The sequence below is a fragment of the Schistocerca serialis genome, chromosome 11 (assembly GCF_023864345.2).
Source record: "Schistocerca serialis cubense isolate TAMUIC-IGC-003099 chromosome 11, iqSchSeri2.2, whole genome shotgun sequence".
Classification (NCBI taxonomy): domain Eukaryota; kingdom Metazoa; phylum Arthropoda; class Insecta; order Orthoptera; family Acrididae; genus Schistocerca; species Schistocerca serialis.
The window spans coordinates 164,016,283-164,032,228 of NC_064648.1; positions in this window are offsets into that span (position 1 = coordinate 164,016,283).

Sequence of the window (15,946 nt, forward strand, 5' to 3'; positions counted from 1 at the left end):
CCGGGATGCCAGACACGGTCATAGGCGTTCTGGAGATGAAGGGAAACAAAGATAGCAGAGCAACGGGAGTTAATATGGAGGGAAAGAAGATTGGTAAGGTTAAGGGCCTGGTCGTTGGCAGAGAAGGAAGGCCGGAAGCCACATTGGGTAAGGGGAAGGAGGTGGTATTGGTTAAGGTGGCGGTGAATACGGTGAGAGAGGATGGCCTCAAAGACCTTACTGAACATGGAGGTGAGGCAGATGGGACGACAGGAAGAGGTATCAGAGGGGGGTTTGTTAGGTTTAGGGAGCAGCAGGACATGGGAAGTCTTCCACAGGTCGGGGTAAAATCCAGTGGAGAGGAGGACATTGTAGAAGGTAGCAAGTACAGACAGGAAGGATGTGGGGGATTCCTTGAGGTGGCGGTAGATGACGCCATCATGACTAGGGGTGGTGTTGCGTTTGGAGCAGTCCCGGCGTTTTTTTGTTGTAAGGAGTTTCCAGATGTGTCGCTATAATTGCCGGTGGCGGGTGAGAGTATCCCGGTCATGAGTGCGGAGGAAGGAGCGGTAGAGCTGTGCGGGTGGCCAAATCATCTGCTCTAACTGTCCAGATTGTTCTTCAAAACCGTAGCGAACAATTGTGTTCTGGTGACATGACGCACTGTTGTTTGGGAAGATAAAGTCAATGAATGGCTGCAAATGTTCACCAAATACCCGAGCATAACCATCTCTAGCCAACGATTGATTCAGCTGGGCCAGAGGACCCAGTCTGTTCCATGGAAGTCCGCCCACACCAAGATGGAGCCACCATTTCTATTGGTGGACGGCCGAAATGCCACTCAGCTGCTCGTTTCCATGTTCTTCTGCATACGCTATTACTTTCAGTTTATAGCCCACATCATATGAATACTTTTTATTGGCTGAAAATGATTCACAAGTTCGTGGCACCCTCCATCGGTAATGCTGGAATTCAAGATGGTATTAGCCCTTACTTAGCCTTGATGACACCTCTCGCAGGCATACGTTCAATCAGGTTCTGGAAAGTTTCTTGGGGAATGGCAGCCCATTCTTCACGGAGTGCTGCACTGAGGAGAGGTATCGATGTTGGTCGGTGAGGCCTGGCACGAAGTCAGGCTCCAAAACATCCGAAAGGTGTTCTATATGAGTTAGGTCAGGAATCTGTGCAGGCCTGTCCGTTACAGAGACGATTTTTTAGTCCAACCACTCCGCCAAAGACCGTGCATTATGAACAGGTGCTCGATCGTGTTGAAAGATGCGATCACCATCCCCGAATTGCTCTTCAATATTGGGAAGCAAGAAGGTGCTTAAAAGATTAATGTAGGCCTGTGCTATGATAGTACCAGGCAGAAGAAGAAGAAGACGTGGAAGCCCCATTCATGGAAAATACGACCGCACCATAACACTACTGCCTCCGAATTTTACTGTCGGCACTACACACGCCGGCCTATGACATTCACCGGGCATACGCCATACCCAGACCCTACCATCGGATCGCCACATTGTGTACCGTGATTCGTCACTCCATACAGCGTGTTTCCACTGTTCAATCATCCAATGTTTACTTGACAGGATTCGTGGCAGAACAGTCTTCTCTTGATTGTAGTAAATCAGCTGAAGGACGTAGTCGAGAGTTGTTTCTCTGTTTCTAAAATTTCAGATGCTACTCAACTGCGTTGAACTGAATATTTCCAGATCGTAAACAATGTGATAGGAGAGAGCCATAACAACGTAGAACGAAGTTCCAAGAAAACTGAGACCCACTGAATTCAGTGTTCTGACTGATGAGTCAACCGATGTAGAATATGTTAAAACCTCGTGTGTTCTGGTTTGATATTTTGATAAGGACACAAATAAAACTGAAAGTAATTTTCGGAACCTTTGTGGAATTTTAAAACATGGTGGATATGATAAGGTGCAACAAGTAAAAATCTTTATACCAATATAATGCTTCCATTTTCTGAGTACAATGTTTCTCGAAACAATCTTATAAGATTTACTTGTGCTGATTGCAATTATATGATACGATCAAGAAACACTGTTGCTACTCGCTTAACTGAACGATGTCCTGGACTAATTATAGTCAAATGCATATTTCACATTTTCACATATGTGTCAGTGAAGCTGGTAAATGACTTTCCAAACCTAGCTAGGAATATTCATAACAATTTTAAAGCTAGCGTTAAGTGTCAGGAAATGCTACACGCAGGCTTCCATACAGTATAGACGCACTTGCCTTTTAAGGACATGTTTATCCTTTAGTGGGAAGCCACTGACGCAGGAATGCATATTTGCGTAACGAGATCATTGCGGATGTGCGCCAGGAATACTCCAGCTTCTTACGTGCGTGTGTGTGGGAAGAGCAGGCAAGAGTGCTGGCGTCATATCCCAGCTGTGACCGCAGGCGGCTAGCGGTTTGCGGTCAGCTGAAATCCTGTTTGTGCTCCAAACTGAGTCCCGGTTGCGACAGCGCGGCTGTGGGCGTTATAATGCAGGGCGTGGGAGGCCAGCGACACGGACCGGGACCGTACAGTTTGGGGCCCACCGTACGGGCCAACCCAAAATCACTACAGCGGTGACACATGACTGCAGCTAACACTTACCAGTACATTGATAAGCATTACAGAGAATGTAAAATTAACTTCAGAAGCCGCTGCACACTTTAGAATCCCAAAACGTTGAATCCGTCGTCCTTGCCATGACGGCACTGCGTTACTTGCCCGCTAGAGATCTGGCCCTCACACCAACTCATTTCTTTTCCAGGGGTTATGTGAAATACCTATGTCTAAAACCATTACACAACACAAATCGCTCATTTCTGATGCGACAGTTCATCCACAGACGCATCTAAATCTATGATACGAAATGTTCTCGCTTAAATACTGTCTGTGTCGACAAGGGCTTCACACAAAATACCTATAAAGAATCTAAATTTGCTCCGTACGGAATATCTACAGCCACTGGTAATCGATTCATTCTGTTTTATCTGTATACCTAGAGATACAAATACGTAATTTATAAATTTTACATAAGAATATGAAGAAAGACTCAGAAGACTAAAAGGATTCAGTAGACGTATAGACAATCTTACCCGGCGATTATCAGTGCAAGGGACAATATAGAGGGCCTGTGATACCCTCATGTCATTTACGAACCAAGGAAAATATTGGACAGCGTAGGCTACAATACTCCAGTCCCACCTCCACCTCCACTGTTTAGCAGCAAGGCTATGCAAGGCTGGGGTGGTCTGCGTGCCTCAGTGATGCAGACAGCCGTACTGCAGGTGCAACAACGTGGAAGGGGCGTCTATAGAGCAGCAAGACCAACATGTGGTTCCCGAACAGGAGGGCAGCCTGTTCTTTAGTTAGAGGGGACCAGTCCAGATGAGTGTCAGAAGGTCTGGCCCTGCAACATTAGCCCACACGCCCTCCATACGTTGGTGTTATGGGCGGATGATGGCAAGCAGAAAATACAACTGTCATGCTCCCATCGTAGCAAAATCTGAAATGTGATACAGAATAATTCTGAAGATAAGATGACGAAATAGAATATATAATGAAGAGGTACAGGATCAAACTGATAGGAAACGATAGAGGCGCTGTCCGACTAATAGAAGGAATCGATTGCCAGGATACATTCTCAGATATCAAGGAATCGTTAAGTAGGTAACCGAAGGAAGTGTGAGGTAATGCAAAAAAATCGGAAAAGCAAGCAATGAATGGTTGGAGGTATCAGAAATTCCTTACGTCACTAGGTACACCTAAAAGCATTAGATACAGATATTAGCATCCAAACGTTACATCCTGGTGCGCAAGTCAATTTGCGACACATTGTTCCAAATTTCCAGTCCTGCTGACGACAAAGAACTATACAGACTTTCCCTCAGACCACAACTCAAACATGTCCTACGGACGTAAACAAACTAGAGAGTGTGACTAAAATTTTGGTCAATATTTTTGCTTCGCACGAGAGCTTTTCGTGGGCCAGTACTATACTGCTCTACCTGTGTTCTTCAGAAGTACACTGTAATGTCCTTTCGGACATGCATGCAAATACGGACGCGTGCATGTCCGAGGAAACATTCCATCGTATTTATGAACAACACAGGAATTGCAGTATTGCATTTATCCGCCAATACCGGGCAATTGATTGTCAATTAACATGTCTCACCTGTAGGGGAATATGTTTAGTCTAAGTACGAGTGCAAGGGGTTGCAGACATAAGGTTGACGACATATGGAAATCATGCTCTGGTCTTGAAGAAAAGCAAGTGAATTTACGCTAGTGGACAAGATTTTATGCGCCATATCTTTCATAACTATTTGAATGTCAATTAAACAGTTGGTAGAACACTGGCATTTATTCCTGTGTTTGTTTGTGACTGAAGCTTCACATTTTTTTCATTTCTTTCCCTGTGCGACTAGCTCGTACTTCCTGTTCCACTCACACACACACATAGTCAGAAGGTTAAGAGCTGCAAAGACGACAAATTTGTTCTTATTGAGGTAGTGGATAAGTTGCAGAACATAGTCAATGAAGGAGAAGTTCCAAGTGAACCCTACTCTTATTGACAAGAAGATGTACTGTTTATGGAAACATTAGGAGCGGCCGGGTTCAGACATCCTGTCCATTTCCTCCAATGTGTTGACCATCACACCTCAACCATGCTAACCAGACACACCGTGAATCTAGCCATTCCAAAAGCCAGGCAATTGTATAAGACAAACAACCACTCTTCATCCTCATAACTACTGCCTCATGGAAATATGCTGTCCAAATTACTAACTCACTAAAATACACAGAGCCGGCCGGTGTGGCCTTGTGGTTCTAGGTGCTTCAGTCTGGAACCGCGTGACCGCTACGGTCGCAGGTTCGAATCCTGCCTCGGACATGGTTGTATGTGATGTCCTTAGGTTAGTTAGGTTTAAGTAGTTCTAAGTTCTAGGGGACTGATGACCACAGATGTTAAGTCCCATAGTGCTCAGAGCCATTTGAACCATTTTTTTAAAATACACAGAACTACGCCTCGACTGTAAAGAAACGTGAAAACTGCAAGTACAAATCATACAAGAAAAGTGTACAACAGAAGGATACTTCTGTAGCTACTTACTGACCAAACATGGGAACTGTATCCCTCTACTGTACTCCACACCTTCAAACCTGGGAATTGACTTGTCTCGTTTTCCAGAGCTCGTATTTCCTATGAACGCCCCCTGTGAACATCAAATGAATGACTACTGTCGAATAATGTTCAGAGAAATTTGTTGCCAACGCATTCGTCTGCCGCATTCTATAGGCAAGTTGCGTAAATAGTCACTCAGAAATTCGTGAACAGTTCCAATGCAACACATTGACCAGAGAAATCTGATTTGCAAATACGACATCATAAGGTATTCATTCTTCTATGATATTTCTGCAGCCGTGGTCCAAGGGTATTTCGCATCGAGCACCAGGTGGGAGGGTCGCCAGTTTACTGCCTCACCACAGAACGTGCATACCTGGACAGCTTCCTCTCAGCGTTTTCGTGTCCTTGTGTGTAACAACAGTTTACTTTGGTCTCTTAGAGTGATGTGAGGGGTATACGACGTGAACGCTAGTCCACTCAATATCCTTCACAGAGTTACAGTAGGATCTGTTCAGTGGAGATGGTAGTAAAGAACAACACTCCTTCCCATCTACAGTTTTGTGAGTTCCGCATTCATACATCACGTTATGAGGAACTAGCGACGTGCTTTCTCATCAGCTAAAGTGGCCACCTCTGATATAATATGCTAGTGGGGGATATTTGTGTTGAAGTCCTCCTTGGAACAGCGTCGAAATTGTCGTTAGGTGATCTCGTTTCTACTGCCCGCGAGATTGTTGCCACATCTTAGCCAGGTGGAATGGAGCAACAGATGAATGCACATCTACCTGCTCCTGACTTTTCAGTTTGAACTTCGTTGCAGGGTCGTGAAACTGTTATTAGTAAACTAGCTGTGTCCACAGTGCAACACAAGAGATGCCGTATACAGGACAGAGAGGAGTTGGATACACCTACTCCTCACACAGCGCCCCCTGAAGTGAGTCTGTTGGTTGTTATACACCGTAGTGCTGACTCCTGCTCTACTGGTGGGATCGATGGTGCGAAAAAGAAAGTTGAGATAGCTGGTGTGTGTCCTAGCATCTTCCAGAAACATACAGGCGTGGGGGAGTCTTTGGGATTTCTGGTTTAATGATTAACAAAAGAAAAACTGAGACACCTCTAAATGTGTCTGTTCCTTTTAAGTCACCCTTTCCGATGACCTCTTAACGACCTTCTCCTGTTACTGCCATTAAGCCGATTGGTGGCCAAGATGTCCTACCTATTTATCCAGATGTGATGCCTGATTCCTCTCATGCGTGCCGGTCAGAATTGCCTCTGGTTCTAATTGTTTTTCAGATAATCTGGCTAACGTTCAAGAACAACCTACGTACCTAACAGCAGTCGCTCTATTGTCTCATAGTCGTTATAAGCAACGCATCTATCCTGAGCGGGTGGCCACTCGTAAAAGGAAGATAATGCGTCCTGGCTCGAAACTAGCTATCAAGTGAATAAAAAAGTGAAATATCCCACATTGTCTGGTTTCTTGTTGCACTGATATTTTGTTTCAGCCAGTATGTTGCTAAAAACGTCCTTAATTTAAGTATTTTTGTCAGGGTCTTCCAGGAAGCCGAAGAATACCTCGCATCTAATGACTTAACTAGTGTCATAAACTTAGTATTATCAACTAAAGAAAATGAAAGGTAAGGGTTGTATCGAGTGGATGGACGTGTACGGGTATAGAGGCAACCTCATGAATCCGAGGACTCTGCATGTCAGCAGGGGACTGTTCATGCTGGTGGAGGCTCTGTAATGGTGTTGGGTGTGTGCAGTTATTGGCTGATATGGGACCCCTGATACGTCTAGATTCGACTCTGACAGGTGACACGTACATACGAATCCTATATGATCACCTCATTCACGTCCATTGTGCATTCCGACGGATTTGGACAATTCCAGCAGGACAATGCAACACCCTACACGTCCACAATTGCTACAGAGTGGTTCCAGGAACACTCTTCTGAGTTTAAACACCTCCGCTGGCCCAAAAATCTCACGAACATTATTGAGAATATGTGGTGCGCCTTGCAACGTGTTGTTCAGAAGAGATCTCCAGCCGCTCGTACCCTCACAGATTTATGGACAGCCCTGCAGGATTCATGGTGTTATTTCTCCCCAGAACTCATTCAGACATGAGTCGTGTTGCGGCACTTCTGTGAGCTCACGGGGGCCCTACATGATATTAGGCCGGTGTAGCAGTTTCTTTGGCTCTTCAGTGTATAACGTAACAATTCAGAAATGTAATGGGGATGATACACAAATGCACGACGTTTCAATGTATAGATATGCTGATTTTAAACGACATGAAGAACCTGAACTTACGCCGACCTAAATATGAAGAAGCGCTGTTTCTTCCATGCACTATACTTGATTGAAATAACAGAGAATTGTGAAGGTGGTTCCATGAACCCTCTGACAGGCACTTAAATGGGATTTGCAGAGTATCCATGTAACTATAGATGTCGATGTAGACTTCTGCTGGAGGCCTGGTCAAGTCGGCATGACAGCGGGTATGCAGCAAGATCAAAAGAAGTGCTAGGACTGAGCATACGCAGAAGTAACAGAGGTCGTGGTGGAATTCAAACCGCAGTGTTTGGAAGAAGGACGAAGTTGTTTTCGTGAAATTCTCAAAAAAATGGTTCAAATGGCCCTCAGCACTATGGGACAACATCTGAGGTCATCAGTCCCCTAGACTGAGAACTATTTAAACCTAACTAACGTAAGGACATCACACACATCCATGCCCGAGACAGGATTAGAACCTGCGACCGTAGCAGCACCGCGGTTCCGGGCTGAAGTGGCTAGAACAGCTCGGCCACAGCGGCTGGCGTGAAATTCTATTAGGTAAATTTACAGAAAAGGAATTCGAGGCAAAATGTGCTACATTTACGTTGAAACTATTGCACGTCTCAAGTAGGAACCTCGAGAACGAAGTAAGAGAGATTAATGTGCGTACAATGCTATCTATTCTGTCACATACACTCGGTAAATATGGCAAAGAAACAGTGGATACTTTCGTTAAAGTTGTTACCAAGTACCATTAACCATGCTCTATTATTCATTGATCAATCATCAGTGATTGTTTGCTTAATGGTTCCTCTAAAACATGATACTCAAAAGTGAGGTTGAATGTCACTGCCAGGGGAGCTGATGGACTTCAGAACAACTTGTGCCACTTATCGCAGAAAGCGACGGAAAGGCCGGTGTTCTTGTGGAACATCGTCTCCTACTCACCCAGCAGAGGCAGGCAACGCTCTGGACACCTGCAGAGTTCAGTGATTCCTCAGACACAGGAGGATCGTTTCATGTTAAAGTTCCCCAAGACACGAGACTGAGAGTGTATCTGATTTGTCACTTCCGAGGGAACTGTGGTACGTAATGGAGAGTAGTGAAAGTGTATAAATGTCTTGTCCTGTTGAAAGATCACCCCCAAAAGTAGCACAGTAGTACAGCTTGGAGGAATCCAGCACAGTTTAGTGTTCCCTCACAGAACAACGTGGGTTATTTTAAGTTACAGTTGGCCACAAAGGATATTTAGAAACTGATCCTTTAACCAGTGACACAGGATATGAGAAACATCTCCGTTAGAGTGGCTGTGTGATTCAAAAAGTTAGTCAGTAAGCGCTGTCCTGTTGAAACAACACATCCCAGTATAGTTGTCCAAAAGACAGTAGACCAGGCTTGTTGTATCTAGCAAATTCTGCGATTCCCTACCAAACACCACTGGTTATTTTGGGTTATGATTCTGTCCAGCATGAAACGCCAATATATCAGTATGTCTGGGTCAGGTGAACTCCTTGGAGAGCAGATCTGTGAAACACAATAACTGAGCAGATGGGTGTCGTCCTGTTCAAAGACTAAGTCAGCTGGTTTTGTAGGAATGGAGTTGGAACAGGTCTGGTGTAACCTGCTCCCTTCTGGGTGCCCTGAACAAGCCTCATGGGTACCTGTGGCTACAACTGAACAAGACACGCTACCTGGATTAGCTCTTAGGTTTGCTGAGATACTTCAGCGCGACTGGGCCTATCAGTGAAGCACATTGTCGTGCTGGTAGATACCAGTGTGGCAGGGTCAGTACAGGCAAACGCTTCTTATGTTCTCCACAATTCAGCCTCTTCTTAATAAACACCAAGCTTCGTTTGACCTTACATTTCCGCACAGCATGATATATTAAAGTGGTCTTGCATGTCTTCAGGGTGGGGCATAATGAGCATTACGTCGGCTGTATCACTGCGACAGAGTATGGGAGATGAGGTAAGGCTGATAATGTACCAACGGCCACAGGGCTGGCTGGATGCTCCTACTAACTTCCGTTTTACCTCAACAACCACGATATGTGACTGTCGGTTACAGATACACTCAGTAAGTTTCGTGCCATCTCATCAACAATCGGTATGTATACATTTTATGTTAAGAGGTGCTGACTATTTGATTCCAAAGACTGATCTTTTATCTCTGTGCCATAAAATCTTAGAAAATTGTGGGAGGGAGAATCAGTTTCAAGCAGTATGTTAGTAAAAGCGTGTCGTCTTATTGAAAGTAAACGTGTTGCAGAATCTTCAGCAGAACCGACAGCATGTATACAGCACACTACTGTGTCACTTCAGCATTCGCCTGGTGCAATTTTAGGTTGTGATTTCGCACAGCACAGTACTCAGTCTTGGTCGGGTATGTCATCGCCTGCCGAAGTAATGAACACTTGTGAGAGCAGAGCGTGGAAAGCAGTGAGTACAGTCGCGGTGTCTTGCTGGAAGCACACGTTCCAGCGACGACGTAGTGGATGAGGAAACAGAATGCACCATAAGGATCCCTCAACAGACGATAAGGCTTGTTTTGGGTTACGTTTGCTTGTGGTGTCCCCTCTATGTTTTGTACATGGTCCAGGAAACTGAATAACCAGTGGAAGGTTGGAGCTGTGTGACATGTTCAGTGAGTGATCGAGCGTTGTGCTGCTGGAAGAACACGTGCCACTTGTGACGCAACACCACAGTATGTAACACAATAATACAGCATTACAAGTGAAATATTTAATTTTGTTCTTTCTTGCCAATATGATTTTTTTTGTTATATATAATCAGTACCATATGAAGTTACATACACGTGCGTGTTCTATAGATGTTTGCATTTTTCGCCATTTGGGTACTGCATGAATATAGTGGGTCGATTATTTTTTGATATAATAGAATGAATTTGTAATGCATATCACTTAATTTTTATGGTTTCAGAGTATATATTACAATAACAAACATCGTAACAGCTTTTCTTGACGTTTTGGTTCGACGATTTGTGCCGAAATTGCCGAAAATGAATAATTTCGCGAGTTTTATTACAACCTGTAAACTTCACACTTGGCTCCAGCACCACAGTTCTGCACAGTGGGTGTCAGTAGAAATTAATATCCCAGGGGATTATAATTGACGTGCATCTGCTCATGGAGGCGAGTACTGGCTGTAATTATTCCATGGCAGCGAAATTTGGTAGATATGCTAATGCATTAATGCGGAAACCACTCTATTCATGCAAGATGGGACAACAACTCAAGTCGTTGAACCCATGAAAGATCTGCTTAACGCTGCCTCCGGAATTCCGATTTTGCCCACCCGGTGCAAATCAGCTTTACATTGTTTGTATGAGGCTAATATATCAACGTAAGAGTGGAAATGTCAAACCACTGTCATCTCTATTAACATTTTATTTTCATCATGTTGACATCATTTATTACCTTATTAAAACAGTTGCAGTTAAAACAGTTCACTAACGACGCAATATGGACGTCACGTTAATCTAGACGCACTTGAAAATGCGACAGAGTCGAAACAGTCTATCGTAAATAAAGATTACTCATTATAAGCAGCTATTCGGTGCATCTGCTCTAATAATCATGTCGTTATCACACATTCATTATGCTGCTGGCCCTAAAGAAAATAAAAGAAAAACTTCTATCCTTCTTTCTAGCATTCACAGCACCAGAGCTGCACCTGATGGCCAAAACTGGAACTACTTTTTTTTTGCCAGTGTAAATCATTTCTGTGTTAAGGCATTAGAATGTCTGCCAACTTTCGTGACCATACGGTAATTACGGCCCACACTGGACCTCTACGAGTAATTGCACTGTAGTTATAACCACGCTTTACGTTCGTACAGACTATCAGACCAACTGTGTGTCTGGACTGAAGAGTTTCTAGCAAACAGAACACAACATGACACTCTAAACACAGAGAATTCGTCAGACGTTAAAGCAATTTCGAGTATGGTCCAAAAGAGTGCTAAATAACTTATTTTTTATCACATAAATGACCTAGTAGATAACGTCAGAATTTCCATGAGATTTCCAAGGATGATGCTGTTGTATACAGAGAAGTCGCGAATTCAAACAATTACTGCGAAATGCTGGAAGACCTGGAGAGGATCGACGTCTGGTGCAGGGAGTGGCAGCTGACGCTCAACATAAACGAATGTAGTGTACTGGCAATACGTAAACAGAAAGACTCTTTATTGTATGACGACATGAGCGCGAAACAATCACCGGAAGCAGTTATTTCCGAACATATCTAGGAGTTATGTTTATGGAGTGATTTGAAGTGGAACAACACACAAAATAGTTTTCGGGTGAGGGAGACGCCAGAGTGAGACTGGCTGGAAGCCAACGTACTGTTTCCTCCTACATACATCTCGCGAAAAGACCACGAAGATAAAAGTAGAGAGATCTTAGCACAGAAGGAGGGTAACTAGTGGTCGCTCTTCCTGCGAATCATACACGGCTGGAACAGAAAAGGGGAAGGTGACAGCGTTGTGCAAAGTACCCTCCGCCACACAGCGCAAGCCGGCTTCTGCAGTATAGATGTAGATGTAGTTGTAGATGTCACCACATTTCGCTAACCTTACTAATTTTTCCTGAATATGCAAATCAGTTATATCCAAGACTTAAGGTCTAATTAGTACTTTAAAATACACCATGCCCGGTTTCTTGATACTTAAATAAATAAGGCGATAACTAGCGCTATTACCTGAACTATTCCTTGTTTCTCCCACAGAAAATTTATATCGATTACATCCCCCAGGTTTCAGTTCTAAAGGTCGTGCTTTACTACTGTCTCTAGCTCCCTCTCCACAGCCCTGGATATATTACTTGCCATTAGCATCACGCCGTATCTGAGCTCACTTTTAATGTGCCACAGAAGCCTGCACTTTTAATAATGACAATTATAATAAAATACGCTACCTGACAAAAAAACATTAAATGTCGAGAAGGGGAGGAGAAAACGAATTGAAACTTTAGCGGTAGAGGCAGATAATCGGTGTAACTTCCGTAATTGCAAGATCGAGTCAAATTCACAGAGATGTGGGCATATGAGCCCAGTTATCAGCGTGACGTCCCACCGCGTCTGCTGGGATGGGTGTCATGGAGTCGCTCTGTCCCCACCTGGGGCCAGCAGGTGCACAGCTGTTGATGCTTACACTGGGACGAAGCCGGCGTCCGAGGCTGCCCCACACACATTCCGTCGGGGTCAGGGAATACTTCAACACGACACTGCCCGTTCAGAGGGACACTTGCAACATGTGGTCGAGCATTGTCCTGCTGGAAAACAGCACCACAATACTGTCACACAAAAGGTCACGCATGAGGACGCAAGTTCTTTCCATTCAATAAGTAAACAGAAGTAAAATTTGTTTCATTTCCTTTATCCAATAGCAGTACTGCCCTTGATCTGACAGTAAAATTAAAAAAGAAACTAATAATATTCACTCTCACCTTTAAAGTTATATCAGACTCTTGCAACGAATATTGTCAATAATCTCGCACACAATAGGAAAAGTACGGCAAGTAACATATCTGTGGCTGGGATGGGGGTAGACCGAGTAATACGGTGTGACTTCCAGAACTGGAACCTGGGGGAAGAAATCGACATAAAATTGCGGTCTCCATATGTCCTTCTCTCAATCACTGGCCGTGAATTTCCAGCTGTTCCATCTCACTTCATCCTCAAGCCGCTAGTTAACGTCATTTGCATTCCTGTCTGCGTATCATACGTGAAATGCTAGCAGGCGCAGTAATACACAGGCAGGTGCAAATTAAAATAGCAAGGACAAATGGATGCGATTGGACGTGAATGTGTAAACATAAAAACCCCCACAAGATTTCGGGATTGCAGCCGGATCTCATCGACTTCTTTCCACGTTTGACACAAACACTCGCCTGAAGATGGCTGTAAGGTTGTCAGCCGAAATATCGTGGAAAGAAGTCGATGAGATCCGGCTGCAATCCCGAAATCTTGTGGAACATTCGATACGCCGGGAAAACTTCAAGAGTCACATAAAAACACCCTGTGACGTATATGCCGGCCATGTGATCCAGACCAGTTAAGAGCGCAGTGCGAGCTGGGTCGGTGCGAGTGGAGCAGCGCAAAGGAGACGACGGTGCTCACAGAAGAGCAGCTGGTGTCCGTTGTGGAAAGTTACGTGACAAAATAGGCGGTGGAATGGTGTGGTCAGTGGTTTGTCGAGAACTTTAATAGTGTCAAAGCACCAGCAAGAAACGCCACGCTAAGCATAGTCCAAAAATGGCGTCAGACAGTAACAAAAACATTCTGAAAGATGCCCGGACACCTGGAAATGTGATTTTAATGCGCCAGAAAATACTTTAATGGTCTACCAAATTAATCCGGCGTCTGTTGCAAGAGACTGGAATGACACATCGAGCATGCTGACGAATATTCTACCTGCCTCGGCACATGCATCCTTACTGAGCATCTGTTTCTCGCGCATGATAACCAGCACTCGTTCCTTAGTGCCTCCAGTTTTGTGACTGGATGAGATAACAATGAACGACTTGGACATGGATCCGTTCTTTATGTCTGACGAAGCCGAGTTTCACTCGAATGGTTATGTCAACTCACAGAATCACAGGTTCTAGGCAGCAGAGAATCCGTACAATTTCCACAAAACACAGCTGCATCATCACAACGATGGGGTTAGGTGTGCAGTGTCTGCACGCCACGTTATGGCCCCATCTGCTTTCATCAGAGTCTGACTTCGGGGCGTTACATTGCCAACATTTTGAAATCATTTCAGGCAGCACTAACGTAGGAGGTAAACACCCACAGTTTGTTTCAACAGGATGGAGCAGCTGCCCATACAGCCATCCAGCTCTAGGAGTCACGTGTGAAAGAGTTGTTAGCGCAGGTCAGCCATTTCACCTGATCTAGGGTGTGTTGCAACAACCCTCATAGTCTTCAAGAACTGCAGCAGAGCATTTGGGATGATACTGCAGCAATCCCAGCGGTCCAGCTTCGGTCCACCTTCAGCAGCTGAATGACCAGAACCCACAAGTGCCAAGAGGTGGACGGTGGCCACTCGTGGTATCTGCCACAGTCTGGTTAGTGCTGTATTTCCTTTCCCCTGCTGTGTTTCTTTTTACCCTGGAACTCCGTTCTGTGGACCACTTTTATTTGTCTCACCATATAAGCTGCCGAACTATCTTGGAGGCTAAATTCTGCATCAAGTCTCATCGTAACGACATTTATCCTCAGATCACTAGTTTGTAGGTCGACAGCATGACATACCTAACAATTAAAGTGATGGAAAGTTGATGATGTGCCATGAAAACTGCTCTGGGTCTCAAACTCCGTTACAACGTGCAACTAAGTTCCTGACGATGACGTTCTTGTGTCATACGTTCTCGACATTCCGTCCATGTTCATTTTTGAAAACAAAGTTCCAGTTCACAAGAAATATCTCCATCGTCGTTTTCAGAAGCAACTGACTACCACTGTGCTACCAGACGAGGGATCGGTGGCTGCCCCACTCTGTACATTGCCGACCTATCTCGAATGCTGTTTCCACAAGTTGTGATGTTAATAATTTGGCTCAAAAATGGTTTAAATAACTCTGAGCATTAATGGACTTAACATCTGAGGTCATCAGTCCCCTACAACTTATAACTACTTAAACCTTACTAACCTAAAGACATCACACACATCCTTGCCCGAGGCAGAATTCGAACCTGCGACCGTAGCGGTCACGCGGTTCCAAACTTAAGCGCATAGAACCGGTCGGCCAAAGCGGCCGGCAATAATTTGGCGCATTCCTTTATCGTCTCCTAGGAATAAGATAATAACCGTCATTCTGGTGAAAGTTATTGCTTTACATTCTGATGTCTATAGCCTCTTACACAGCAGAGAATGTAAGACATGAATGGTGTGTCGCATTTATTTTTATGTAGAACATCTACGTCCGTTTCCTGAGAATTACCTGTTTCTTTCTCTTCATCTGTATTAAATATATTTTAGTTTTGTAACGTTCTTTACTTTTTCCTAGTGCATTTCTGTGGATTGCAAACAGCTGCATCATACACATATTTTTATATTCGGAGGAGAAAGTTGGTGACTGAAATTTTGTGAGAAGTTCTCGTCATAAGAAAAATCATCTTTGTACAAATTACTGGCATCCCAACTCGTAGATCATATCCATGACACTCTGCACTATTTTTCGACAGTACAACACTAACTGCCCTTCATTGAACTTTTACGATGTCTTCCACCAACTCAGTCAGCAGATGGTCCCATACCGCAGAGCAAAATTTCAGAAGATATCGAGGAAGGATGTAAAACTCCCGTCATGATGGGACGTTAAGCGCCCCCAACCTGAGGCGAAAGCAAAGGGTGCGTGATGGAGGGGAAGCTGCGTTACGAGAGGCACACCTACTGTCTCTCCTGAGTTGAGCGCGGCAGTTGGGCGAGGCTATGAGGGTAAGTCTAACGACGATTCCGGAACCCCGCGGCCTGGCTGCTGCCGTTCCTCACGTCCTGGACGACGTTAAGAGTGTCCCA